The following is a 27,060-nucleotide window of genomic DNA, read 5'->3' on the forward strand; positions in this document are numbered from 1 at the left end:
GTCACAGGCAGCAGAGGGACCAGGTGTCCCGGCACCACCCAAATGGTCCCAGGATAGAGCAGGAACTATTCTTGCATACTGGAGGTGGGTGGGAAAGTCTTGACAGTTCCAATTTCCACTCTGAGCTTGTTATTTTCCCACTGGTCTCTTAGAGGCTGCTCCATTGGGAATGTATCTCCTAAAAGCATGGCAGGAGAGGATCCCACCCCCTGCCTCACCCACAGGAATTCACTAGACCAAGGGCTGCCTCAGTCTGACACGTCCCTATGCTGACATTTACTAACAGAATGTTTTCTCTAGATCTGTAGGTTTACTTTGACCAGTTTCCACATTCTTATCTTTCCTCCAAAGTGATCAAGCCCGATTTCTTGGTATCTTTAGCAGTAGGCTCTCAGTGCTCAGCCGGCCTGCCTTCCAGTAAAATTAATAGCAACTTTCCCCAATTATCTGGAGCCCTTGAGAGCCCCATGTTATTACTGGAGTGTTTTTCATTAGCTGTGCTGGTTCAAGGCTGCAGGAGGATGGAGCTCAGCACAGGAGTCAAACTGTTCTGGACAGAATGAACTAGAAACCTCGTAACACAATTAGAAGTACCCACAGGGTAACATATAACTTTATTGTCAAGCCCTGAAATAACATAGCTAGCTAATGAAATAAAATAAACTTTGTTTTAATTAAAATTAAAAACATTTTATCTCTCTCATTTCAGTCTTAAAACAGGGGCAGTTCAAAAGTCACCATGGAACAAATGAGGGAAACATTTGCAAAGTGAGGGGCAGGGACGAGGGTAACATCACTGGGTTTGGAGTGACCTGCATCACCAGCCCCTGGCAGGATCTTTGTCTGAATACAGCCTGCAAGAGATGTTTATGGAACAGATTCCTAATGAAGACTTAAACCTAAAAAACACAGGGGTGTTCTCATGGACCCACCCTACCTCTAGATTCCAGCTGAGCAGAGGAAATTCCCCCAAACCAGGAAGGAATGGGATGTGAGTTGCTCAGGAACCACCAAGTGTGACCCGAGCACAAGGGATCACAGCCTCTGCCTGGTAACACTCTGGGCCCTCGTGCTGGGAACAGCAGCTCTGCTCCCTGAAGGGAGCTTCATTGCACTTTTGTCTTCACCCACTGGCAGCAACTTCCCAGCAGATCTGACAGTACACGGCTTGGCTGCCATGTACAGTCAGATCAAAGGCAAGCTCTACCTCCACTGTTCTCATTTCTCCTAGTCTTTTCCTTTTAACTGTTCTCCAAATCCTTGGAGGGGCACTCTGCAAGAGGGATACAGCTGCTTTCCTCTCACTTTCCATGGTTGTTCAGCACAGGAATGAGCCCACCTAGAGATATCCTAGCTGAGCATGGTGTGTTATGGAAGCTTTATGCACACAAAGGGAGAGCTGGTAAAAATAATAATCAGCTTTCCTTTTTTTACACAGAAATTTTGGCAAAAGGTGGCAGGGCAAAAAATATTCCACGCTTGCCCAGTTTGATGAACAATGGAGGTATGTGGAGTGCTAGACTGTATGATCAGGGTCTGATGAAAACCAGAAATTACCCAGGGGAACCAAATCCTCTTGGTTGAAATCCCAGTTTTCTGTCAGAAATTCTTCAACAGCTTTTCAACAGCTTCAATTTAGCCTTCTTTATAACCAGTTTGGTACCTAGTTCTGCTGTAAATGAGATTTGAGGAATTTTCTGATCTCTTAATGCTCCATCTACATGTATACCACCAGCATATCCATTATAGGTATGGATAAGTACTTCCACACAGGACAAGCAGTAGTGGAATTTCAGAACGAAAAAAATTTTATATATAAAAATATACACAGACACATATAGATATATTAATTTCTCTCTTATCTCTGTCTCTTACTCTCAAATGCAGTGTAACCTCTTGACTTCTACATTTGTTCACTGACTCCAGCATCCCCTAGGCATTCCTGTTTGCCTACAGCAAGCTGGGGAACACAGTTCATTACTAGCCTGGAAGTGAGTTTTTTGAGCAGGGCTGATGTGTTGGTTGGGCTTTTCCTGCTCACAGACTGGTCTTCCCCATCTGTTCCTGAGTCCAATGGAAGCACAGGCAAATAATAAACCATGCTACAGCCTCATTGCCTCTGCTTCTTAAGGGTCAACAATACTGGAGGGTGCTCTGTAGGGAGCACTAGAAGATGTTCAGAAGGCAGATAGATGCTCAGCTCGTTCAGAAAATCAGGCCAAAATTAAAGCAAGCCCTGATTTCACAGAAAGTGAGTCTGAAGTCACCTGCCCAAGCCCAACAGCTGGCTCCCTGCTTTGAGATACATCTACCATTTCCCAAAGAAACTGGCAGGATCCGTATCTTGTTCTAGTCACCGAATGCAAAGGATGGAAAAAATAAAATCCCATACCAAAGAGGAAGCAACATCCAAAGCCAAGGAGTATTAAATCAGTTGAAATAGCCTCCCTTGCTTACTGTGAGAGAGCTCACTTGCTCTGGAAGGGATCCAGTAGATGGGCAGCTTTCTTCTGTCCAAAGTTTAATTAAATTCTTGACCTCAGCCATTAGATTCTAGTGCCAAAACCTTGAAGTTACAGGGAAATCTGTCAGCAACCAGGCAGGACTGTGGCATGCAGCTGTGGTGGGGACTCTGCCAGACCCAGCATTGTAAATGAATTTACCAGATCTAATTGCCAGATGACCTGAGATCCACAGCAAGCACCAAGGCAATGAGGGACACTGCTACAGTGGTTAATGTATCTGCTGCAAGCCACTGCACAAGCAAACTCTTTAGGGCTCTTTGATGCCAGGGGTACATTGCTTTCTGATTAAAACCAGCTCAAGTTTGCTTACATGTGCTGCAATCACGTCCTAGAGACCTGCTTAGTGCAAAGGGTGCACTCACTATGACAAATATTAGATGCCCATTAAAAGGAAACAGACTTCCAAAGCCAGAGCAGGAAAGATTAAGGGAAGAAGTGTGAAAAGAAAAGAGCAGAGGAATAGGAATGAAAGTCTCAGAAGCAAATTCAGGATGTAGAGAAATAAGAAGTGATGTAAAAATAACACAAGAGGTCAATCACAAGTGATACAGTTCACTGTTCAAAACATGTATATCTTAAAAACAATCTGAACTTATTCAATCCAATAAAAGCACCAGTTCTCATTACACACTTACTATAGGGAAGTATTATTTCTGTGTTGGCTTACAAATTGTCTCCCTCTCTCTTTCTCAAACTCATCACAATCTTAACTAATACAAGTAAATCTCTGCACATGAAATATGAGCCACTGGCAGCTCTCAGGCTCGCTTTTCATCCCAAGCCTAATGGGCAAAGCACTGTGATTTCATTTCACAAGCTTTTCCAACTGAGCTCAGAGTCGATCATCTGCCAGAGTTTGACTCTTGCAAACAGCCTGCTGGAGCCACTGAACTCACAGGGTCAAATCCATCAATGGTGCAACCCCTGCTAACCTGAGACACTTCAGGCCTGAGACTGGTTTGTTCCAAAGCATTAAACATCCCTTGAGACCTGTGATCACAGAACATTGTCATAACACTTAGGCAGCTATGGTATGTTAATTTAAAGTTGTCAAAATATGCATACAGCCCTGCTTGTGCTTCACTTGGATGCACACGAGAGGCCACAAAGTCCATTTATAATATGGAGAATGTCCCCAGAGTGCTGCAGCTCCATGAGATCGTGAAGGGGACTTTCAGCACAGTGGGACAGGCTTCCAGTGGAAACTCTGCCTCTCCAGTACAAGATTCTTGCTCCTTCAGCAGTGCTACCAGGCTCAGCCACTCAGATGCCTAGAGCAAACCCATGTATTTCCCATCTTAAGTAGCATCAGCACTTGGTGCTCCTCTCTAGAAAGAGGGCTCTAGTAGCTTGAAGGAAGTTTAAAACCCCTAACTCTCAGGCTAAAAAGCCTATAAAACTCACTAGATAGTGGGGCTTCCCTACACCCAAGGGAAATGAAAAGATGGCACATGAATTCTGGTACATTTGCTGCTGACTGGTTTCAAATTTGGCCAAGATGAGGTGCAAACACCTCCTGATAGAATTAAAGGCTGCTATAAAGAGTGGAGCAAGTCAGACCTCAAAGCAGTGGGGTCCCATGACTTAAAATGAAGCCTGTGATTATACAGAAGAGCTGACCTCCAGTCAATTCCCCATCTCAGTAATTGGGGTTTTTTTCATCTATTCAAAATTTCTTCCTGCAACAAACATGGAGGAAAGCCAAGCCTACAGGATGAGAGATGTGCCAGCTCTTGCCCACTCTACAAGGGGGCCAAAAAGTGGATCCTGGCTCCATGGCATTCTCAAACACCAACCTAGGAGAACTGGGGATCATCCCATGGTACATATCCCCAGGACCACTGCTGAGGGAACCAGAGCTCTGTGCTAGAACCCCATGCATACCAAACCAGGAGCATTGCCTTTTACACTCTATCCAGGGGCAGAAGGACTTGGTGCTACAGCCCTGCTCCACCCACTCCTGTGCTCTTCAGAGAACCCTGAACAGCACAAACCACAGCTTGCAAGAGAATCAGATCCCCAACTCCTACCTACTGGAGACTGCTCCACTCCCAGGGGTGCCTTGGCCAAAATCCCACACCTTCCCCAGCAGTGCAAAGCCTGGAGCCACCCCCCTTATCCCATTTCCATGTCTTTACCAAAGTGCTGCTGGAAGGAAACACTTCCCACAGAAAACACGGCGAAAGCAGGAACTTTCTGTTCAAATTTTCATTTTTGACAAAGGCTTCAGTTTCCAAATAGGGGTTAGGGGACAGCAAGGGGGAAATGGGTTGTCAAAGAATTCTCATAGTGCTTTCTTTAAGTGCTTTGTTGGACCTGGATAACAAGAAATAAGAGAAAGGATAAAAAGCATGGTCAACATGCTACAAAATATATTAGAATCATTTCAGTCCTTGGGAAAAGTATTTTGGTTCCCATTGCTAATATTTATATATCATAAAATGTCAGAAAAAGCATTGTGGCTACAGCCTGTAAAAATAACAATCTTACACTAAATTACTTCATTATTGCTTTCTGCTGCCCTAGAACAGTAAGCTACAAGAAAGTGGAAATTTCCAGGAAATGCATTAATTGAAAAATAAGGATATGCTGGATTCCTCATCAGAGAAAAAAAGCACTTTTATTGAGCAAAGATCATTATTAAAATTCAAGTCATGCAGCTCATACTCTGAATCCAACAGGCAAGAACTTTCCATAGTTCCTTGCAGTACATTTTCATAGGGTTAAGATGATGCACAGTTAGTTCTTTTTAAGCCAATTATGCAGAACAAACAACATTATTTGGGTGGATCTAGGAAAGCAAATAATACTTGTTTCCAAAAGAGCTACATGGAGCATTGGTTGACTATTCTACTAGGTAGCTCTCCAGTTATTCACTTTTCAGGGGAGTTGGCAGGAGCCAGCCCTGCAGCCTGACTTGTGGCTAGGTCCCTGTTACGCTGAATAATGGGAAAAGGGAAAGTTAAGCCCAGAATCAAACCAATACAAGTTTAAACAAGTCAGAAGCCTTAAATTCTGTTGGTGTTTCCACTTCAGATGGTCTCAGTCAAAAGAGCAGTGTTCCCTCCACCACACACCCTGTTTGTTCTGCCGTAACTGCAGTGGGTGTAAGCCCAGGAGAAGAGAGGAGGGACAGAGAGCACCTCACATCCTTTGGACTCAGGGATACCAAAAGCAGCTCTGGATGCAAGTTCAAGCTGTCCTAGAGGGACAGTTTGATTTACAATTGTTCAGGGGCCTGCCAGCTCTCTGCCAACAGCCACTCAGGGATGCTCACTGGCAGAAAGGGGATAAAATCCTAAGCACAGCAGGTCCTTCTTAGCTGCAGGTTTTGTGCCATGAGCGCCAGCAGGACAACAAGCAGGAGAAAAAAATATTTTACTTATCCTCAATTTTGGCACACCTGAGTTACCAATTATTCTTCTTTCTCGTGGGTTATTTCACCCAAATTCCTAATCCTGTTCTTGAAACACCAGAAGAGAAAAAGAAAAAGTAACTGAAATGCACATTTTACAAAGCTCTGCTGAACTTGGCAGTAGGCTCTGGATGTCCTCAGAGAGCTCAAAATTTAGGGCCTGAATCAATTCCTATTGGAGCTTTTCCATTCATTCAACAGCAGAGAAATTGGGATTGTCAGTAAGAAGACAGAGGCAGGGGAGGCAACTGCATAGGAAAGAGGACAGCCAGGATGCCTGGGTTGCTTTCTCATCTCCCTTCCCCAAACTCATAGCCCAGCAAGCCCCTGCACCCCCCCAACAACTTCTCCCCCTTCACCCCACCTTTGCAAACAGCATTTAGGCCATTTTAGCTGCTGCAGCTCTGCCCAAAATAATTTCACTTTTCAAAAGAGTTTCCTTCCCCATGATTCATGAGCTCACAGACCAGAGGTGAAGCCTGGGAAAGTCCAGCCCAGAAGGGAACATTTTGGATAGGCATGAATATGTAAAAGCAGGGTGTGGAGACTGCACTTTGGTTTGCCAAACCCAGGCTGCCCAAGTGCTAGAAAAACCTCTTCCCTTCCCTGGGATAGTGAGCAGAGCAGGGAGGTAGCTAAGCATTAACAGCTTGTGCTGCAGGGTCGGGGCCTCCATCGAGGTCAAAGACGCTCTTCATTCCTGGAACATCCCCAACCCCTGGCCTCCCTTGAAACCTGGGAACACAGCCACCTTTGCCCCACCTTCCTCGGCTGTGCCAGGCCCACACTGGCCACCACCCAGATTTGGGGCCACTAATTCTCAGTTTTGAAGTTAAAAAAGGGGGAAAGGGGAAGAAGAGAGGAACCAAGACGTGGAAAGGTCAAGTGCCTTCGCCAAGGTGAAATGGCCCATCGGTGATGGAGCTGGCATTCAAGCACAGGAGCTCCTGTTTTCTGCACCACTGCTAAAACATCCAGACCACCCTGCTGCCTCCGAGACCACACTGCCTCTGTGAAATGTGTGGAAATTTGCAGGCATTTTCCCTGATTTTTACAGGGATTTTTTTTGTTGTTGTTCCACACTTGGCTCACAGCTGTTTGCCAAAATCAAATTGCTGAGGTGTTTGTCTCTTTAAAACTTCATGAACAGACACTTGGACAAAACCCATCAGTGAATCGCAGCTGCAGTGGGGGGAATTTGATTTAGCCATGACAGACTGAAAGCAAAAAACCCAAACTGAGATCCAGCCCAGACCCTCTGCCACTCCAGGCTGCTCACAACACACAATCCCCCTGGCATCACCCACTTGCTGTGAAAGGTGCTGGTATCTGGAGAACCAGACTGCTCTTTGATTCCTCCCAGCAAATTAAGCAGCATTTTCTGCAATAACTGTTTTACTCCATACTTCTAAAGGAAAATAAATAAGAAAATATTCTGGTGGCCTCCTGTTCCAGTGCTACCAGGTTCTGCTGCAGCTTGCTGTCCATATTTCTGGAGGATGATGATCATTTGCTCAGTTAAGCATCTGCACCTCACCATACTTCCCCAGCTTATCACCACTCTGCTCTGCTTGTGAAACATGCACAGCCCCAGCATCTCGAAAGCCAGACAGAATCCTCTCCTGCTCCTTCTCAGAACTCATTCCTAATGGATGTGCCACAGATAAGCCTTTATTCCTGCCCTCTAGGTCCCTGCCAATCCCAGAGCCTTCCTCTGGACCATGCACCTCCCTACAGATCAACACCCAGGCACATCAGGTGTATCAGAGGAACAGAGAAAGATATTCAAGGCTTACCCCAGGCAGAGGCAATGCTGCAAGCAAAGCACATGGAGATGATCTGACTAGTCTTTCCTCCTTAAAAAAACCCCAATGTAAGACACCAACACATCTGCAACCAAATCACATTCTGCAACTTTCCACCAAGGTTCTGAACAGCAAACAAAAGGTTAAACAAACAAACCCTGAGCAATATCTCAGGCTTGACAGATGCAAAAAAAAAGAAAAAAAAAAGAAAAAAAAAGCTTTCAGCCAGTAACATTTCTTCTTCCCCAGCTGTAGGTTCATATTTTTAATGTCAGATTGCAAAAATAATAAAAGGGGGGGGGCAGGGAAGAAGACAAAGAAAAGCAAACATTTAGCTCACAACTGGATGGGAAATGAACTGGAAGCTCACATTTGTGTATATTTTTCCCTGGTGAAGAGAAGCCAGCTGGTATGTTGGAAGGTCCTGAAAACCTGTCCTGACATCAGCAGAAGTGTGAGCAGCAATACCTCTCCCGTGCTGGCTCATGTGTTTTCTCCTATCTCACTTCATCTCTCACTGAGCTCGAGCGAGCCCACACTATTGCAGATTTATCACCATCTGAAAAACATTAAATATCTCAGGGTTTCAAATATTTGCAGACAGCTGAAGAAGTGGCTGTGATGGAACTGTCTCTTTCTGGCATAAAGCTATCAATTTTCCATGAAAGCTGAGGCCTGGATTTTTTTTTAATTTTATTTTTTTACCCCTGGTAAAACACTGTAACAAATGACTTGCCCCCCTTTTAGCGAGAGCGAGGAAAGCGGACAGTCATTATTACCAAATGTGTGCACGCACAAGTAACTAAGGGAAAATAAATCCCATTTGAAGGTTAATTAACTAAGGCAGGGTCACAGCTTGACAATCTGCCCTCAGCAAAGGGGAAGCACAACATTGGAGGGTCTATGGAGCAGAGCCATAATGAATTGTGACTTGAGGCTTGTCTATACAGGGAAATTACCGTGCAGCCAGCTCGAAGCTGGATTTATAGTGCTCACTCCACATTTATAGCATTAGACCCTTTGTGCAGACTAATTAGGAACTAGTTTACCTCCTTTACCTTCTGACAAATGCTACTTTGCACAGAAGCCCAGAAAAGCAAATTGAGCCCCATCAACTCCTTGGTTTTCAGCCTCACTGCTGTCTTTGCTCAGTGAGTAGCAAGTCCAGGCTGGAGAGTGAGAAGGGGGTGAGGACAGACACGTTCAGCCCCCAGAATGTGAGCGAGAGCTTGGGCTTGAGCCCAAGACCCTTCAGTGCCCTCAGACATGCACAGAAACAAGCCTGCAACAATAGTCCCATCCATCCTTGTGCAGAAATCTGAGGGTGAAGAACTGGAGGAGCCAGGGTACATTTGACATCTCAGCATCTCATTAATCCACTCCTCTCTCCATCCCTGCCTGAGCTGTGGTGCCTCTCATAGCCTCACAAGCCCAGTGGATCAGAAAAAGCCACAGAGGTTTAGCCCTGGAGGCTGCAGGAGTCAGAGCAATGCCTGCAAGGAGAACAACACTTCCAGTGCAAAGCAGGAAGGAGTTCTGGTGGAGCAGACCAGGGCTGAAACCAACCTAGATTTCTTTCAAAGAAATTTCTAAGAACAACCAACTGGCTCACTTTCACTCTCCCTGGCCTCTTGGCAAAGCTGAAGAGCACCAAGCCAACACCAGGCCACCACAGTGCTGAGCAAACACACCCATCACAGAGGTTTTGCACAGGTCATTCTGCTGTCACCCCTCTGCCATGCACCAAGCACAGAGGCTGCATGGAGTCATTGTGCTGGAGGAGGGCTGTCTCAGGCACCAGCTAGCACAGGGACAAAGGGCAGAGCTGGCATGGGCAGCATCAGGCCCAGAAAGGTGACAGGATCAGGCTCCCATACACTGATTGACAGCTAAAGTCAAGTCCTTTAAGGCTGCTTCACAGATGCAGGGTCACACATGTGAAGGTAGTCAAGACACCAGGTGCCAAAAAGTGCTGGGGAAGGTCAAATATGCCATCAGCAGTTAAAAATAAACACACTTCTTTTGGCATTTTGGCCTTTTTAGGCACCATACAGACAGAGATGTTAACAGATGTCAGGAGGAGGAGGCGTGGGAAGAGCTGTCATGTGGGACCCTACAGAGACCTCAAAGTCAGTTCACCTCCCTGTGCTGCTGTTTCCCTGCAGTAACAGAAGTAACCTCCTCTGGGGGAGAATTTTCCAAGTCTTAAGGGGGGGGCAGAAGTCCGATAAGAAGGAACCCAAGCTATGGCTTTCAAGGTGAAACATAGCTGCTTTCACTCCTCATTTCCCCCATAGCAGAGAGGATGGGCAAGTTTTAGGGGTAATCTCAAGGTGAGGAACACACTTTTTGTCCAGCAGGGTCTCCAACACAGTGAAACAGGCCAGCCAGTGGGGGACACACCATATGGTGGGCTAAAAGCTCCCCCTTTTGGGGAGATCCCTTTGGAGACAGCTCCAGCATGGGGAGGAGGTGTTTGGCAGACACATTTCCGTGCTAAAACCAGAGATAAGAGCAGAAATGACTGCCTATTTCTTATCTGCTGTGGCAAGAATGAAAGGGGTTCACTATGAACATTGACTCCCTCTCTTCCCCTTGGGGCTTGGAAGTCTACCATCTCCTGTCTGCAGCAAGTTTTTCATTTGTTACTTTATCTCAGTTTTCTTTTCCTGCTTACAAACTGTAGGCTTCACAAAACTTCTGAGAGAGCTGCTTTACTGAAAAGGAAATGCTTAAAGCCAGCTTGACTACAAGGTGAGCCCTGCTGAAGGCTCAAGTCAGCTGGCAAAAAAGACTGTCTTTTCCCCAGTAGTTCAAAACCCAAAGGACATGGAGATAAAACCATCAGAGAAACTGCTGAAATGAGAAACAGGCACACAGGCCACCGAAAGACAGAGCAAACCCCAAGAGGCACCATCTAAGCAGAACCATATGGCAATCTCAGCCGAGCCATCAAGAGATGGAGTCTTTTCCTAGCCGGCGCCTGCCTGTGTACTCTCCAAGTGCCTCCTTGAGTCCCTTCCAGCATGGAAGCATCCCAAGTGACCTGCCCAAAGCGATAACACCGAGCTAAAACCTCCTGTATGACCTTTTTATTTCTCTGTCCTCTACCTTGCTTCTGTTTCCCCCACACTCTGCACTTTTTTTTTTTCCTTTCCATGCATAAATAGTCTTTCACTAGTCACATCTAACCCACCTTCATCTAAGACTCCTTACTTTCACCTACTGGATATTGGGAAAAAATTCTTCACTGGAAGGGTGGTCAAGCATAAAGACAGGCTGCCCAGGGAAGGGCTGGGATCATTGCTCCTGGAAGTGTCCAAAGAACACAAAGATGTTCAGGTGGTGCTTAGGGACACAGCTTAGTGGTGAACCTGGCAGTGTTATGGTAAAGGCTGGACTCTTGAAGGGTCTTTTCCAACCTTAATGCTTCTGTGGCTCCCAACCCAAGCACTGAAGAACCAAGCACCTCACAAGCTTCCATAACACTACCAGCACTGGCCAGATCATGAGAAATCAACTACAAGACAATATTCCATCATGGCCCAACAGATGAGCTCTTTCATATGCAATTGAGGGGAAGGGAAAACACCAGCGAGAAGGGGATTAAAAAAAAAAAAAACTGTGGGTATATAGTTTTATTCCCAGTGGTCCATTCCAAAGTAGAGATTCGCATTCATTGCTGGATATACAGATTTCATGCCCATGAAAATATAGATGGCCCCTTCTCTATGAAAACAGCCTGGGGAATAAAATAGGTATAAAGCTACATAGTACAAAATCTGCAGGCTGGTCCTATGAAGTCACAGCCCACCGATGTGTGCATACTGTCATATATTTACCTAATAAAATATAAATAATATTTTATGTAGGAGTCAGTTTATGAGGCCGTGTGTATGCAGAAATGGGAGGACCTGTTATACAGGAGGGAGGGAAGGTTAAAAGACCTGTGTTGTCACACTGATTTACAGGCTGATTTAACTGGTATTTAAATATGATTATTTTGGGGGACGTGGGTGGTCATTCACCGGGGAATGCCAATATTATTATTTAAGGGATTTTCATTTATTTCTTGGGCTCATGTAGTTGTATGAAATCTAAATACATGAAACTGCCAAAAACTCCAAAGATCCATTTTTGGGTGCATTTGTATGGTGCCTTTACCCAAAACATCACAAAAAACACATAAGTACCTTTATTCCTCAGCCTCTAAGAGCAAGGCTGTAACACCCATGACACAAACAAACCTTCTGGGGACAGAAGATGTCCAGCAGCCTCCTTCAGCGCAGGGAGGAAGGTGGCTTTCACTGATGCTGTCCTGACCATGAGGCTCCTCTCCCTCATGCCCTCACCCACCTCATATTTCTATGCTGTGCACACTCATATAGTCTTACTCTTATTTTAAGAACATGAATATATACATCTGAAAACCCAAACCATTAAAAAAAGTAGTTGGCTCAGACTTTTACTGGAACACGTGCACAAATATGTTGTTTGGATATTTTTACGGCCATTAACTTTTCCATATATAACCCAGACCTCCCATTAGGTGTTGTGAACTGGATCGCCTCTTTACTTGCCAAGTTATATTTCAATTAAATTAAAGTCACCTTTGGTCCTAATGAACCCCCGTTGTTTGCCTAATGCCATGATTAATTCCAGCTGCAAGAAATGGTATTAGCCTGGGTGGGTACATGGTTGAAGACTCTGATTCTCCTCCAAGATTTACGGGTGCTAGAGAAGGCTCCATAACTCATGTTGCTGAGTCTATAACTTTTCAGGCAGTAAACAGAAGCCTCTGCCACAACAGGCCTCCAACTGGTGGATTCACCCTTAATTTGTTCCTGCAGTAGGAACTTGACTCAATTCTTCAGGCATGGATAAACTCCTTTTTTTCCCCCCCAAAGCTCAGCAGAAAGAGAGGCATCCCAGGCTCTGCACAGACACTTGGTGACAGACATCCTCACCTGCAGAGCCAGGAGGGACTGTAGCCTGTACACTCCATCCTCACCCTCCAGAAGCAAAAGGTTCCCTCAGACCATGCTGCCACACCAGACTCACAGGGCCCAGAAGAAAAAAGCACACAGGGCCCAGATTTTGTGCTGTGATCTGAGAAATGCTGAGCTCTGGTTCTAGGGCTATACATCTATTTTGGATCCAAGACTAGTTATTCAATGACAAGTTAACATGGAAGGGCTGTATTGGAAGTAGAAGCCACAGGCCATCGAAACCCCAGGTCACTCAGATATATGTCCAGCCACTAAGATGCTCAGAAGGAAGAGGATGGCTCAACACCCTTGCTCAGGGACATTACAGTGATCCTAGACACACCTAGAGGTCCTCCAGGAGATGCAGACATGAGAGACTTAGCTGTGAACAAAAACCCATCCTTGTGATGAGGTCTCAGCTTTGCCAAAAAGGGGCTGCCTCAGTGCTATAGCAGAACCCAGACTTCAGGCACTACAGAGAAAAGCTCCATCTGAGCGCAGAATTTTTCTGAACAATCTCCTATGCAGCAAAGATCTGCACGATCAACAGCCATTACTGAGCTTCTCCTTCATCACTGTATCAACCCCCTTTGACCCCACTTGCACTTACAGTCATCATGGCACCCAATGGCAGAATATCACCACCTCCCCACCTCTAGTGTAGCAAAGGCAGGTGCCTGCCAGGCACAGCACAGTGCTGGAGGAGCTGTGCCAGCTCTGGCCACAGTCTCTAAATTCCCATGAGATCCCAAAGAGAGCATCATAATGTACCATGAGGTCTTTTATTTAACAGGTGAACTTACTTATGGCAGACCCTTCTCCATTCCCTTCCCCTCCTCCCATCTGTATTAAGGCCATAGAAGTTGCCTGAGTATTCAAAAACATGACAAGATTATCAGTCCTTTTATTAGTTCCAGTGGCAACCTGATACCATGTCCCATGCTGGCCACTTGCTTCACACCTCCCAAGGCAGCATAAGCCTTCCTTATTCATAGCTGTAGAGATTTCCAGAAAAGAGAGGGAAATCAGCAAGTTTCCAGAAAATTAAGTACTGTTCAGAGATTGAACAGGATAAGAGCAGATGGGATACCTCAGCTGTATGAAAATTTCTGCCCTCTCTCAATAAAATCATCATTACAGAGGGAAAAAAAAAAAGTGTTCTGTAGCCAGAACCCTGCTTTAGGTTTGTGTCTGTGTAAGACAAGACCTGTTGCTTACAACCAAAGCAGTCTTTCCCTGGCAATCAGCCTAGAGGATCAATTCTTAAGAGAATTATCACCTATTTAAACCCAGGTATATCATGAGTACCTCAATCCAGATGGAGTTTAAGACAGAGATGAGAATAAGGAATAGGATTTCAGAGGGGCCAAAGTAGCAGAAACAAATATTCCTGATTCCAAAGCCCAGAACTGTCTTACTCCATATAGCAGCTCAACACAAAACACAGCCTGAGCACAACATTACCATATTCAGCTCCCATGACTTGTCTGGCACCCACCTCACCTAGACCAGCACTGCACTTGAGCAAGAGTGAAGAGGCAGAGCCAAACCATGTTATGCAACTCCACAAAGAAATACAGAGGTTCAATGTGCTTCAGACAAACCCAAGAATAACCATTGCACTGTGGAAAGTATTTGCCACTAAAGCATTTTTCATTAGAAGTGGCATTTCTGAGCGTTCTATCCTGCTGAAAAGCAATACCAGCCTCACATCAGAAAGTCTTTAAGGGAAATTTCCATTGCTATAATTAACTTCTATGTTGAGATTGTATTGTTCCTTTTTCACAGAAAAATCTCAGCAAAATTTCCATGGTTTATAGGCAGCCAAAAAGGTGTCCTATTCCATTTTTCAGGAAAAATTTGTGGTCACAAGGCATCTAGGAGAACTTCAAGTTACACATGGGGTGCAGAGCAAACAAAGGGTAAACATCTACCCCCCTGAAACCCAAGACAAGCCAGATGAAAGGCCCAGCTAATTCTGTGACACTGGAGCAGCTACAGAGTCCTATCTGTTGGCCAGCAGTTGCCATGGGACCACAGAAGAGTCAGAAATAATACAAGATCCAGGCTTGTACAGCATGTTCCTTCTCCCAGTACACCTCTTCTTACAAGCTTTATTATTAACTTGCAAAATATGTGAAGACACTCCAGAATGAAGGTAAAACCTTAGGCAAGGAATCTAAAAGGAAACCCAGGCAGCTCAAGAAAACTGTACCCATCACTGCAGCCAGCTTCTCACCCAGCTTGGCTCCAACAGTGAGAGACCCTCATACATGAACTGGTATTAGTCCCCACAAGACCAAATTCACTTTTTTCCAGACAGGAACAGCCCTGAAAGAAGCCCTGTCATTCCCCTGATCTCTGGTTTTGGGTTGCTAACACATGCAGATTAATAGACCAGCCACTACAGGAAGCTGCCCCACACATTATTGCAACACACTCTAGTTTGTGTGTTGCATTTCAGAGATGTGGAGGGGTGGGCAAGACCCTCCAAGGTAACAGCTAGAAAATAATTTAACTCAGTTATCTGAGCACTGAGCCCAGTAACTTCCGTATTTCTCTGTGTAGCTTGCTCCTCACCATTCAAATAAAATAGGAACATGCTTGAATTCTACTTTGAATATAGATCTAGCAATCAGTTGCTGGTTTTATTCACACACCCCCAAAGGAGATTAATAATTCAGTTTCCTCCTGGCAATAGCAGTCCACATACCGACAAAGCAATATTAAATATTCTCATCTCAGATGAAATTAACTTTCTTCTCTTAACCTCAAGACCTAACTCCAAAGATACTGGTGCACTGATTGTTGATTGCTCCATACCTGTAAAAATGTCAAAGCCATTCTCCCACTTTTTATACCCCTTGATCAGACTTGAACTAAAAAAATAAAGCTGCTGTGAATTGGGTGGGGAGGGGGCAGAAACAAAGGAGGAAAATAAAAAGTCTAGTTTCTATCCATCAAGACAAAGGAAGAAAAAACTGTTGAACTGTCCCACAAACACAGAAATATCATCACCTAAACCCCACAAAGAAGTCAGAACCAGATTCAGGTCATGCACACTGCTGCCCAGAGAATCATTAGGAGACCAGGGAAAGGTGAATGCATTTTAGAAAAATGCCACATAAAAGTAAAGGTTGCAACCACGATTGCATTGGACTCATTGCTCATAGAAGCCTTATTTTCCTCTGTTACAGCAGAATCTCATTACATTTCAGGAAAAAGATCAGAAATGTGCAGCTTCAACAGCCCTGCTGTTGAAGCTGCACATTTCCAGGATACAATGTGGAGCTGGCACGTCAGAGGGAGCAGGTCAAGAGATTGTGAGGCAGCTGACTCCATTCCCAGCAGAAGACATCCTGCCCAAGAACAAGGCATCATCTCAGCTTTCCTGCTTCCAAGCCAAGGGCTTCAGGTGGGTGCTCCTTCCCCAGCCCCCACAATACCTGATCTGCTGCTGCCTCCCAGCATCCAAGCAAACCCCAGTATTGTCCATTTTTGTGGGTGCTGGTTTCCAGGATCTGAAGCTGGTGTTGCCAGACACAGGAATTCCCTTTATGAAAGCCACATCCTGTTCTGCTACTGAATCTTGGTTCAGGAAAGCTATCTATAACACATCTGCCCTCACTCTGCCACTTACAGACCACTGACAAGTACAATTAACACCAGGTCAAACATACCACTCCACATTTCAGAGACTCTGGTTTCAGCTGTTGTAATGAAGATCTTTGATTGTGCCAATGGCTGGTAACAAACACCAGGACATAAAGCAGGGTTAAGAAATAGCTGCAGGATTTTTTTTTTCCCCCCAGATCAGTGAGGATTTTAGTTTTTATTTTGCTTACTAACTGAAAGAAAAGTAATTTGTTAGGATTCTGTACTAATATGAAACCTACTAACATATGAATACAAATTTTTCATATTATACAGGATTAAATGATATCCAAAAACTCAATATAAAGTTGACAGACTTATCTTGACCCTCAGTTATTCAAGGAGACATGTCACCAAGGGGAAAACCAAACAAACAAACAAACAAAAAAAAACAAACAACCAAAAAAAACCAAACCAAAACACAGAAACCATATCATTCCCATATTTCTTCCAGGCCTGCTTCAGTACCACTGATGCATTTTCACTCCTTATTAAAAATAAATGCCAAATGCCTTGTCCAGAGACTGATAAACCAAAGAGTGAGGATATTCTGGAATATCTCAGCAGAAATGAAAATAACAGGACGAGCAGATTTATTCTTTACATCTTTTAGCAGTTTCAGTTTGAAACTGATTTTGGTGTTGTGGCATTAGACACTGCTCAATCCCAGGACTTGGTTTCACAAGCAGGGAAAAGCCTTTGAAGGCTCTGGGTGGAGCTGCATGGACAGGCACTTTAGATGAGCACAGCTTCTGCTCTACTTGTGGTTTAACCCAGGAAGAATTCCCAGAAATCCCATATGCTGCAAACATCCTTTCCCAAGAAGAAAATAAGTTTGACATGGTTTCACAGAGCCAAAAGAGCTGGTTTGTTGGACTGATATTTGGTTACACTCCCAACTACACCTGATCCCCCTCACTGCTCACTCACCATCCCACAGGAACACCTGCAGCAAATCAACCACTTGTCCTAAAACAACACATTTGGATATGAAAAACTGAAAAAATGAGACTTCAACAGCAGACTCAAGTCCTATGAAATGCTTCTTCTGCTACTCTGGATCTTTGCAAGCAAACCAGACTCACGCATGTGGCTCAGTTGGTTTGTTCATCATGAAACCTCAGATTCTGCAGGTGACTTTCTCCCATCCCACCAGCCTGCACTACTACATGGGACAGCTGAAACACAAATACATCCAGCCCCTTATCTTCAGAAGGCTTCCAGAGACTGGCCTTAAAAGGTCTGCACAATGTAGCAAAACAGAAGGACATTTCTTTTCAGCAAAAACAATTTCCACATTCCCATCAAATTTTCTTCACAAAACATATATTTAAGCAACTTTTTAACCTTCCCTTTGACAATATAAATCAAAGTAACTTCCATCTGTGTCACATCTCAGTCCTCAAACCTAGAAGAACATCACTACTCATCAGAAATGGACAAAGTTGCCCTAAGCAGCACCTCAAAGAACTTAACCAGAAAGAATTTTTGAAACACCAAAGTAGAATTGTGAATAGATATGAATAGGATAACACTGTAATAAGCTCCACATGGGTACAACAAACCAATAGCAATGAACACATGAGGACAATCAGCTTCACCTTTAAGCTCATCTCTCCAAGAAAAGCAAACAGTTCTCACCTCTGAGCCCATGGCAGATGGTGTCACACCAGGTCACGAGGATAAGGTGGCTGCATAGCTGGTGGAGCTTCTTCCTGGGGAGCAAAGCTTGTCCTTACCTTACAATCCCAGTGAAGTTTATAGCCAGGCACTGCTGTCCTGTGGGACCACCAATCCCAGCTCCTGGCACATCAGGGAACCTGGGGAAAAGGCAAAACAAACTCATTACAAATGGCCAAAATGTTCCTCTCCCTCCATACCCCAACCATCCAATTCCATCCATCAAGAACACCTTTCTAAAGCAAATCCTGGTGGGTACAATGAGCATGGACTGCCCTGGCAACAGAGGCTCAAAAGAAGAGGGAACATCCCACTGCAAATGGGCAGAGCAGTCCAGGGCAGATCCTTCCCTTCCTCAAGTGACATCCCAGGTAGAGTCACCTCCTGGAGAAGGAGAGAGACACTTCAGTCAGACTAAGTCAGCTAACACTTTTCACCTGGGATTCTCATAGCTAAGCCCAAAATGGATTTGCTGGCAGTGTTCACCCCTTGCTGTCATATTGCTGGCACCTGGCCCTACCCCAGAGCAGTAAAGCAGACAAAAGCACAGAGAAAATTATGGGATGAACTCTTGGAGCAGCCATACACTCATCTAGAGTTTCAGACCCTTCATTTGCAAATCAGTTCTGGCTGACACTATGGCAACTGGGCCACAAGAGTCTTCCTTCTCCAAGGGGAGAGACAAATTAGCCCCATTCCCATTGCTTATTTTTTCATGCTCAGCACTAAAAGCTTTATCCAGACTACAATTATTCCATCATTGACTTACAGCACAGGCAGGTTTGGAGGATCATCAGAAAATAAAGGAATGCCTCTTCAGCAGTATCTCTCAACTGATATGCCTTAAAAAAAAAAAAATATATATATATATATATATGCATACATACACACATGCAGATGGCAGAGTTATCAGAAGATAATGGAAGGAATTCTGAGCATTCAAGATGACTGCAATTTAAAATCCTTCAGTTAAGCTACAGATATTTGGCCATGGTTTCTTTTAAAAAGTGAAAGGCTCATTCTACCACAACGCAACTCTTTTCAACCTGTGTACATCAAGAAGAAACAATGATTGCTCTCTAAAAATGTTTTAGAAATGCTTTTATCAAAAAGATTAGGAGACAAGGGCTAATCTTTTTAAAACTTTTTTTTTCTTCTTCCTCCAACTCCTTTACCTTTCCCCTACCATTTTAGTATAGAAAAAGAGGAACAGCCACTTAAACACAAAGTTCAGCTCATGCTTTTTCATTCCATCAAAAATAAATTCAGAAAGTAAAGTAAAACACTTTTTTTCTAGGAAAAAAAAGTCAAGTTTTTAGAATTAAAAAAAAAAAAAATCTTTTAAACCTTCAATAAACTTCCCTTACTGAGTTTTAACCTGGTGCTCTCTGCAGTTAGGGCTACACATTTAAAGTCTTTCTAACAGAGGCATAACAAAGCTATACTAAGCTTGTTTATTGTTACTTGCTAGCACAAAAATTTCTTCTTTCCAGCTAAAACACCAACCTGCAGTCATAGCCTCAGGAAGAGCTAGATCAGGGTCAGAATCCCTAATCCTAAAGCCTCCTTTAATTTTACAATCAACAAATCTATCCCTGGTGAATATTCTAGAGATTACTTTCCAAGTAGCAGGGTGAGATTGCCTGCCTAACTGGAGGGCAAGCAGGGGGGGAAAAAAAATTGTATGAGGTTTGCTGGCAACCTAAATGTCTTAATCTCTCCCTCCAAGTAAGGCACACCCATCCATCCTCACCCCTGCCTAGCACCTTCTGCTGCACAGCTGAGCCTGCTGGGGGAAGAGGGGTTTATATCGGAGAGGGGGTCAGGGCTGAGCTTGTTGTCACTGGGTGGGACCTGTTGTTATGGGGTGGGGCCTGTTCATTGAATCCTGGAATCACAGAATCACAGAAGCATGGAATGGTTTGGGTTGGCAGGGACCTTAAGGATCACCCAGTTCCAACCCCCTGCCCCTTCCACTGGACCTGGTTGCTCCAAACCCAGTCCAACCTGTCCTTGAATGGTTTGGGTTGGCAGGGACCTTAAGGATCACCCAGTTCCAACCCCCTGCCCCTTCCACTGGACCTGGTTGCTCCAAACCCAGTCCAACCTGTCCTTGAGCACTGCTAGGAATGGGGAGTCCACAGCTTCATTGGGCAGCCTGTGCCAGGGCCTGGCCACCCTCACAACAAAGAATTTCCTCCCAGTGCCTAATCTAAATATCTTCTCTTTTAGTTTAAAACCATTCCCCCTTGTTCTGGCACTACCTGCCTGTGTAAAAAGTCACTCACCCCCTGTTTTATAAGCTCCCTTCAAGTACTGGAAGGCTGCAATGAGTTCTTCCTGAAACCTTCTCTTTTCAAGGCCCAACAGCCCCCACTCTCTTACCTGTCTCCATAAGAGAGCTGTTCCATCCCTCTGATCACATTTGTGGCCCCTTTGGGCCCACTTCAGCAGGTCCCAGACTTCCTCGTGTTGCAGGCCCAGACTGGATGCAGCGCTCCAGGTGGGGCCTCACAAGGGCAGAGCAGAGCAGGAGAATCCCCTCCCTTGACCCTCTGGCCACACTGCTTTGGACACAGCCCAGGATTTGGCTGTTCTTCTGTGCTGTGTGCATGCCCAGCTTTCATCCACTAGACCCCCCCAAGTCCTTCTCCACAGGGCTGCTCTCAGTGACATCTTCTCCCAGTCCATACCTATGTCTGGGATTGCCCAGATTGCCCAGTGACCAGCACCTGCCACTTGGACTTCTGGAAGTTGGTTAGTTTCCCGTGGGCCTGCTTCTCCAGTTCCCTCTGGGTGACATCCTGTCCTTCAGGAGTGTCACCTGCACCACTCAGCTTGGTGTCACCTGCAAATTGGCTGAGGGTGCCCTCAATCCTACAGTGTGTGGGAGATGGAGATGGATGCTGTTGATGGAAACACTAAAGAGTGCCAGCACCAAGACACAGCTCTGAGGGACAGTGCTTGTCACCGGCCTCCACCTGGACACAGAGCCATGGACTGCAGCCCTCTGGCTGCAGCAATCCAGCCAGTTCCCTATCCCAAATAGTCCATCTTTCAAATCCATATCTCTCCAACCTGGACATAAGGATGTCATGTTTTGAAGGCCTATTGTGACAACACAGGGCTAAGACACACACAGTGTGGCCACGAAGCTGTGATAGATGGCACCAGGGGCACTGCTTTCCTGGCTCCAGAGCAGTGCTGTTTTGCAGGGTTTGGGTTCTTGAAATGATCTTTAAGCATCCAAAGTGAGGGCACCTACTGGCTCTCTGGAAGGGCACAGCCAGGCTGAATGCAACAGGATGCCACCATGCTCCACACAAGTACTTGGCCCCATGTGCTGCCTCCAAGTTAGTGGGTGCCTGAGTTGATTCCTTAGCCAGAATATTTGTTTCAGCAGCATTCAAGAAATAGAGGACTCCAAGCCAACTCCTACAACAATTAAAGTCTCCAGTACTATGCCCAGTAGAATCCACACTGAAACTTCTGCCAAGACTCATCCAAGTGCTGACCTAGGAAAGCAAGAGAGAAACTCCCTCAGACATTTTGCAAAGGCTTAGTTTTAGTTTGTGAGTGCTGCAGATTTGTCAGAAGAAATGGGAAGTGTTGAGCATACCTTGACTGGCTCTCTTCATGCTGAGCTCCATCACATGCTGAGTTTAAACTGGGTTGGCCACAAGCCTTTTGGATGTGAGCATGGAAACCACTCCATGAGAGTGGAAGCCCAGCCAGGGCTTTGGTAGCTTCTGTGTGGTATTTCTGGGACTTTCCACCAAGAGGAAATCATTAAAAACTGTGCTTTTCTGGATATGTGCTAAAACCTGAGAAATAGAGCACCTCCATGCTGCAATAGCTGGAGTAGTAATTTCATGTTCCAAGTAACAGGGAACATGTCTGTCCCTAGAAGCCATGCTTGGATACAGAGGTTGAGGGACCAAGAGATCTCTTTCAACTCTTTTCCCTTGAGGTTGTCTTATATACCCCTGAGGGAACAGACCTTGAATTAAATCTTTTTCATGCCCTAGCACATGGCAATTCAGAAACCAGTAGGGTTTCCAGGCAACTGCTGCATTCTCTTGAGAAAGCAGCATCTCCAGCCTGCTTTGCCCCTAGAAATACTTCACTCAAACCATGCATGAATGGCAGAGACATATCTGGATGTTCACAGAATAAATGACACAAACTGCTGTCATAGCTTAAAGTCTGTTTTCACTATGGTGGGTTGAAATGAAGAGCTTTATTTATCTGCAAAAGCAGATATCTATTATCTATATATATACATATATAGTTCCTTCCCCTGAGTGGTGGAAAAGTCACTTTGCTCCATAACTCCGTGGTAAGCATTGTGTCCCTCTGAAAACCATGCCCAGACTAAGTCAGTTAGAGCCAAGTATTTCCCTTCTATGCAAATCAGGTTCTAACAAAGCCAAGAACAGCTCAGTGTTTCCAAAGACAGAGACCAAGGATGTCTTTTGGCACTTGCCCTCTGTGTGATCTCAGAGCAATGAGGATGCCACGGGAGCCATGTGGAGTGGGACAGGAGGGTGCAGGCAGCTGGGAGATGGGGTTAGGGCAGGCACAGAACCCCAGTCGGTGAGCACACAGCTTGGTCTGCGGCTGCCAACCGCAGCACCTTTACAAGAAGCTCTCTGATTCCTGAGCTGGTCCCATTTTGTGGGCACAAGGTCTTTGCAATATCTCAGGCACCATCTGCTAAGGCACAGCAGGCATCCTAATAGGTTATTTTACAACCAGATGCAAATACACCAAAAACCCCACTACAAAGAGACACAGATTTCCTGGAGGGTGATGGGGAAAGGAGCCCTAGCTTCCTCCACATTTACATGTTTGATGTGGTACCTGTGTGCCACCACTTCACCCACACATCCTTTTCCAACTTGCCCAGCCCTGACTGCACACACATGATGGCTTTTGCAGAAGGAGGTCAGAGAGTTCATTTGGGGATATCCAAACTATTTCAAACATATTTCTAACTTAGCCCCATGCCTTTATGCTACAGTGGCATAGGAAATGCTGTCCCTTTCCCCACACAGCACAGCAGATGCAGAGTCAGGAGTTTGAACACAGCTTTAAGCCATTGCTGTAGATGCATCAGCTTTCCTGGCTTCCCTCGAGTCCCTACCTCGTCGTGTCTCACGCAGCCCCCACTCAAAGCAAGATAAACATCTCAGACAGTCTGGAAAGGCTGGGTATTCCTCCCCTTTCTGCATGACCGCCATGGACTTGTCTTCCAGGGTTTCACAGCTCTCCCTGGGCTCGACTGTTCGTTTCATTGCTCCATGCTTGGCCTCTCCTCCGTCCTCCCCACGACTCCTCACAGTCGGGGGTCACTGAAGCTCGAGCTGCTGAGCCTCCCCAAGACCCTATCCCTCATTCCCAACCCATGAGTCACTTCCTCTCCTCAAACCTCACCTTTCAACTTCCATTTTTCATTTACTTATGATTTTCTCTCTATCTCCATAGGGGTTTTTGCTCTACAGCATCCAGTTGCAGCCCTGTTGGTGCAGGCAGGAGTGCTACCAGTGGTTTCAGCAGCAAATGGAGAGGGGTGAGGACATCACATAAACACACGGGGCTAAACTTTCCCTCCATGCAACACAGTGCCAGCCCCTGTGGGGATGACCTGATTTGCATCTGCTGAAAATCTAAGCTGTGTTGCTGCGATAACTTGGGATTTCTTTTCTCTCAAGAAAATAATATCATCTCTCAAGAAAACAAATCCATCTGAAAAAGAAAAAAAAATCACTTTTTTTTCACATTATTTGAAACTGGCGCCTTATAAATAATATTTTTTTGGTATTTTGTGTTGTAATTATTGTTATTTTTGGAAACCATTAGAAATACAGCTTTTGGTAGGAAAATGTAGTGTCTGGCCACTAAAAGAATTATTATCAAGATTTCAAGCAGCACACTGAAAAATCACCTAATTTAAAAAGTATGAAAATATAATTAGTGATCATTTAGTTTCATAAATTTTCATTTTAAAAGAGCTTTTAAAAATCCCCTTTTGTCAATGAAGTATCACAAACTTTTATCTCATCATAAAACCATGCAGGCTGAGGTTTGAGTGTTTTGCCATCCTCAGCCCATGATAAGCAGTAGCCAAGGCACTTCTGAACAGCAGGGTCTCCCTGGGACTTCTGGCTCAATGGTCTCTGATGGGCACATCCTTTATGGCTCTGTCTCAAATAAAGCACTGACTTATGTGGTTAAGTAGTCCTTATTTTTTTACTGCATCAGCTATCAATAGGAAAGCCCTCTGTGGAAGAAGTGGATGTTCAACTAAAATGGCCAGGCCTGGGATTTTAGGATGTACAATAAGCTGTACCTATGGTCAGAGCAAAGAAAATTTAATAACTACTATGGCCCTTTTCAGAATGTCCCTCCAACTTTCAGCATCCTCCTCCTGAGCTTTTCCCCCCTTGTTCCCTCACTGATGCTCAGTGGCAGTCAGTGCCATTTCCTCAAGGACTTGCCAGCTGAGCACTCTCCCTCCTCACTGAGGTGGTGTAATGTCCAAACAAAGTTGTTCTTTCTGGAGTGTCTTCTGAAGGTCCCCATCCTCAGCCCAGACCTCTCCAAACAGTTTTTGTCTTCCAAGAAAACACTGGGCAGAGATGCCTCTAGGAACTCATGAAACAGGGGTGGTAAATCCACAGCCACCCCAGGAGAGAAGAGCATCCTTCTTAAATTATGCCATCTTCTGACAGCAAGCTCAGACCCTCCAAGGGCTCAGATCTGAGCCTTCCCAAAGACACCAATCCTGTCCCTTGACCAAAAAATCCCAGGCTATGTTGGGGTCTGTTCTTGCCTCTCTGATTTACTGCTGGCTCATGTAAATCCCAGTTTTCTCCTCCTGCTTGTTACACAGAACCCAAATGCACTTTCCCAGCATCTTCCCTAATGCAAAGTCCAACACTTTGCCAGGGTTTGCTCTCTCTGGCCATGCTTGAGGTGTTTCTTGTCACTGCTGGAATAGCGACAGATGCAAACCAGGGAGGGAAGAGTGAACCCTGCCTGGGACAGGAGACTGCCCTCCTTGGACGGTCCCCTCAATTCCTGGTGACCATCAGCCTGTGGCAAGGGGGGAAGGTGGGTGTGCAGGGAAGAAGGGACAGACAGGGCTTGGGAGGGTGCTCTGGTGCCTGCACTCACCTCAGGGAAGCCTGGTGGTGCTAGAGGATCTTCCACATCCCCAGATCAGCAAGCCAGAGATGAATTACTGGGGACAGCTGAGACAGCAGGCAAATGGCATCACACTGAAGCCGAACAAGGCCTGTGACTGTGCGCTCTGGGATCCTAAATATTTGGAGAGCAAAGGTCAGGAGAACAGGACACTTCTCAGAGATGATTTTCCTCACACCCCAGGCGGGGACATGGAACTGCTATGCTTGGAATGACCCTGGGCATTAGCCAGAGCCAGCGCCCTTACGGGTCACCCCGAGGTGCCGTGGTACCCGCAGGCAGGTCTGTGTTCCCCGGCTTTGGCTGCCACCAGGGCCCAGCATGATGCCCTCCCTGAGCCTGGTCAGTGTCTCTGACAGACCTGATGTGGTGCAGGCCAAAGGCAGCAGAAAGGAGCTCTCTGGCCAAGCCACATCCTCGGTGGGGCGTGGTAGGAGCTGCTGCCGGGGGCTGATCCTCCTTGCCATGAAGGAGGATCATGTCCCCCGTGCCTGCTGGCCAGGCCCCCGGCTGTTTCCAAAATAAACACTTGGGCATGACAACGCTGACATTTGCTTTCCACAAACAGGCACTGGGAGAAGGAGGCAGCCGTGTTCCTCTTTGCAGGCTGGTCACGAGGCAGGAGTGCTCAGTGCAGGGAGTTTGGGATCATGTGCCACACACCATCCATCCCTCCCCTGAAAAAAGCATCCCTACACCACAGGGTGAGAGCTTTTGATGTCCCCCACCTGGCTGTGGCTCTCGCTGGGGTGTAGGCAGGGTTGGTGAGCTGAGATTTCACCTGATGGCTCTCTTCATGCTGGAAGAGGTTAAAAAGGCATCTGGAGGGAGGTTAGAAGGGTGGAGAAGCTAAGCAAAGGATCCTGCCATAGATGTGGACATAGAGGATCTCAGGGGTCACCACATCTCAACCCACCCCCAGGAACAAGCATCTGTCAGACCCCTGATGGAGAAGGGTCCACTGGGACATGCATAGCTGACAGGGAGAGGTTTCAATAAGGACACCCACCTCAGGGTGCTCTCTGATGCTTCAACCTTTCTCACTTGTCTCAATTCCTATTCCCATTTGAGAATCAGGTGAGATCCGCCTACGGAGTGCTGGCATCCCTGGGATTTCCCCTGGAGGGAGGGCTGGGGACAGAGGGCACTCCCTGGGAATGTGGTGCCAGTCAGTTTTATTCTGGGAGAGATGCCAAAGCTGAGCACAGCTGCCGAAACAGGGGCTTTCCTCACGAGCAGGCTGCTCTCCCGCTGTCCCTGCCCTTGGCTGAACGCTGTGGGGAAAGTGGGGAGGGATTGTAGATCCCTGTGCCTCACCCCAAACATCCCCTGAAGGGAGAGAGGCAACAGCATCCCCCCCAACCACGATCCCAAACTCTCAGGCTGGAGCTGTGTGAGCATTGCTGTCACGCTCACTAATTATCCAGATAATTCAGCTCAGTGAGAAATGAAGGGATTTATTTTTCTGGTTATTGCTCCAGCCACGTTAAGGCATCTGGAAACAACTCCCACATCCTCAAGCTGAAGTGAATATTGAAGGACAAGTTGCAGCAACAAAAGGTCAGGCTGCTAAATCGCCTGTCTATAATTAACACTCCCAGCCCATTACGAAAATGGTCAGGAATCACAAGGCTGAGCAAGGAAACTGAGGCACCGAGCAGCAAAGCAGCATCCCCCAGGAGCAGATCATAGTTCTGCCTCATCCCCAGCACCATCCTGATCTCCCCCTTGGAGGAAAGGCTGGATGGAATCCTTGCTGAGCCAGACCCAGGTCCTGTCTCTCG

The 27,060-nt window shown here is 45.9% G+C and overlaps 1 long non-coding RNA gene across 1 annotated transcript in view; it reads right to left on the reverse strand.

The window, feature by feature from the left end:
• Positions 1-27,060, reverse strand: part of LOC127059877 (uncharacterized) — a 281,096-nt gene that overhangs the window by 189,936 nt on the left and 64,100 nt on the right. The window contains exons 3-4 of the long non-coding RNA XR_007778192.1: positions 18,837-18,909; positions 18,029-18,207 (exon numbers count right to left, since the gene is read on the reverse strand). This is a non-coding gene — a long non-coding RNA (uncharacterized LOC127059877). The remainder of the gene's footprint in view (positions 1-18,028; positions 18,208-18,836; positions 18,910-27,060) is intronic.

This window comes from Serinus canaria, chromosome 8, assembly GCF_022539315.1.
Source record: "Serinus canaria isolate serCan28SL12 chromosome 8, serCan2020, whole genome shotgun sequence".
NCBI classification, from domain to species: domain Eukaryota; kingdom Metazoa; phylum Chordata; class Aves; order Passeriformes; family Fringillidae; genus Serinus; species Serinus canaria.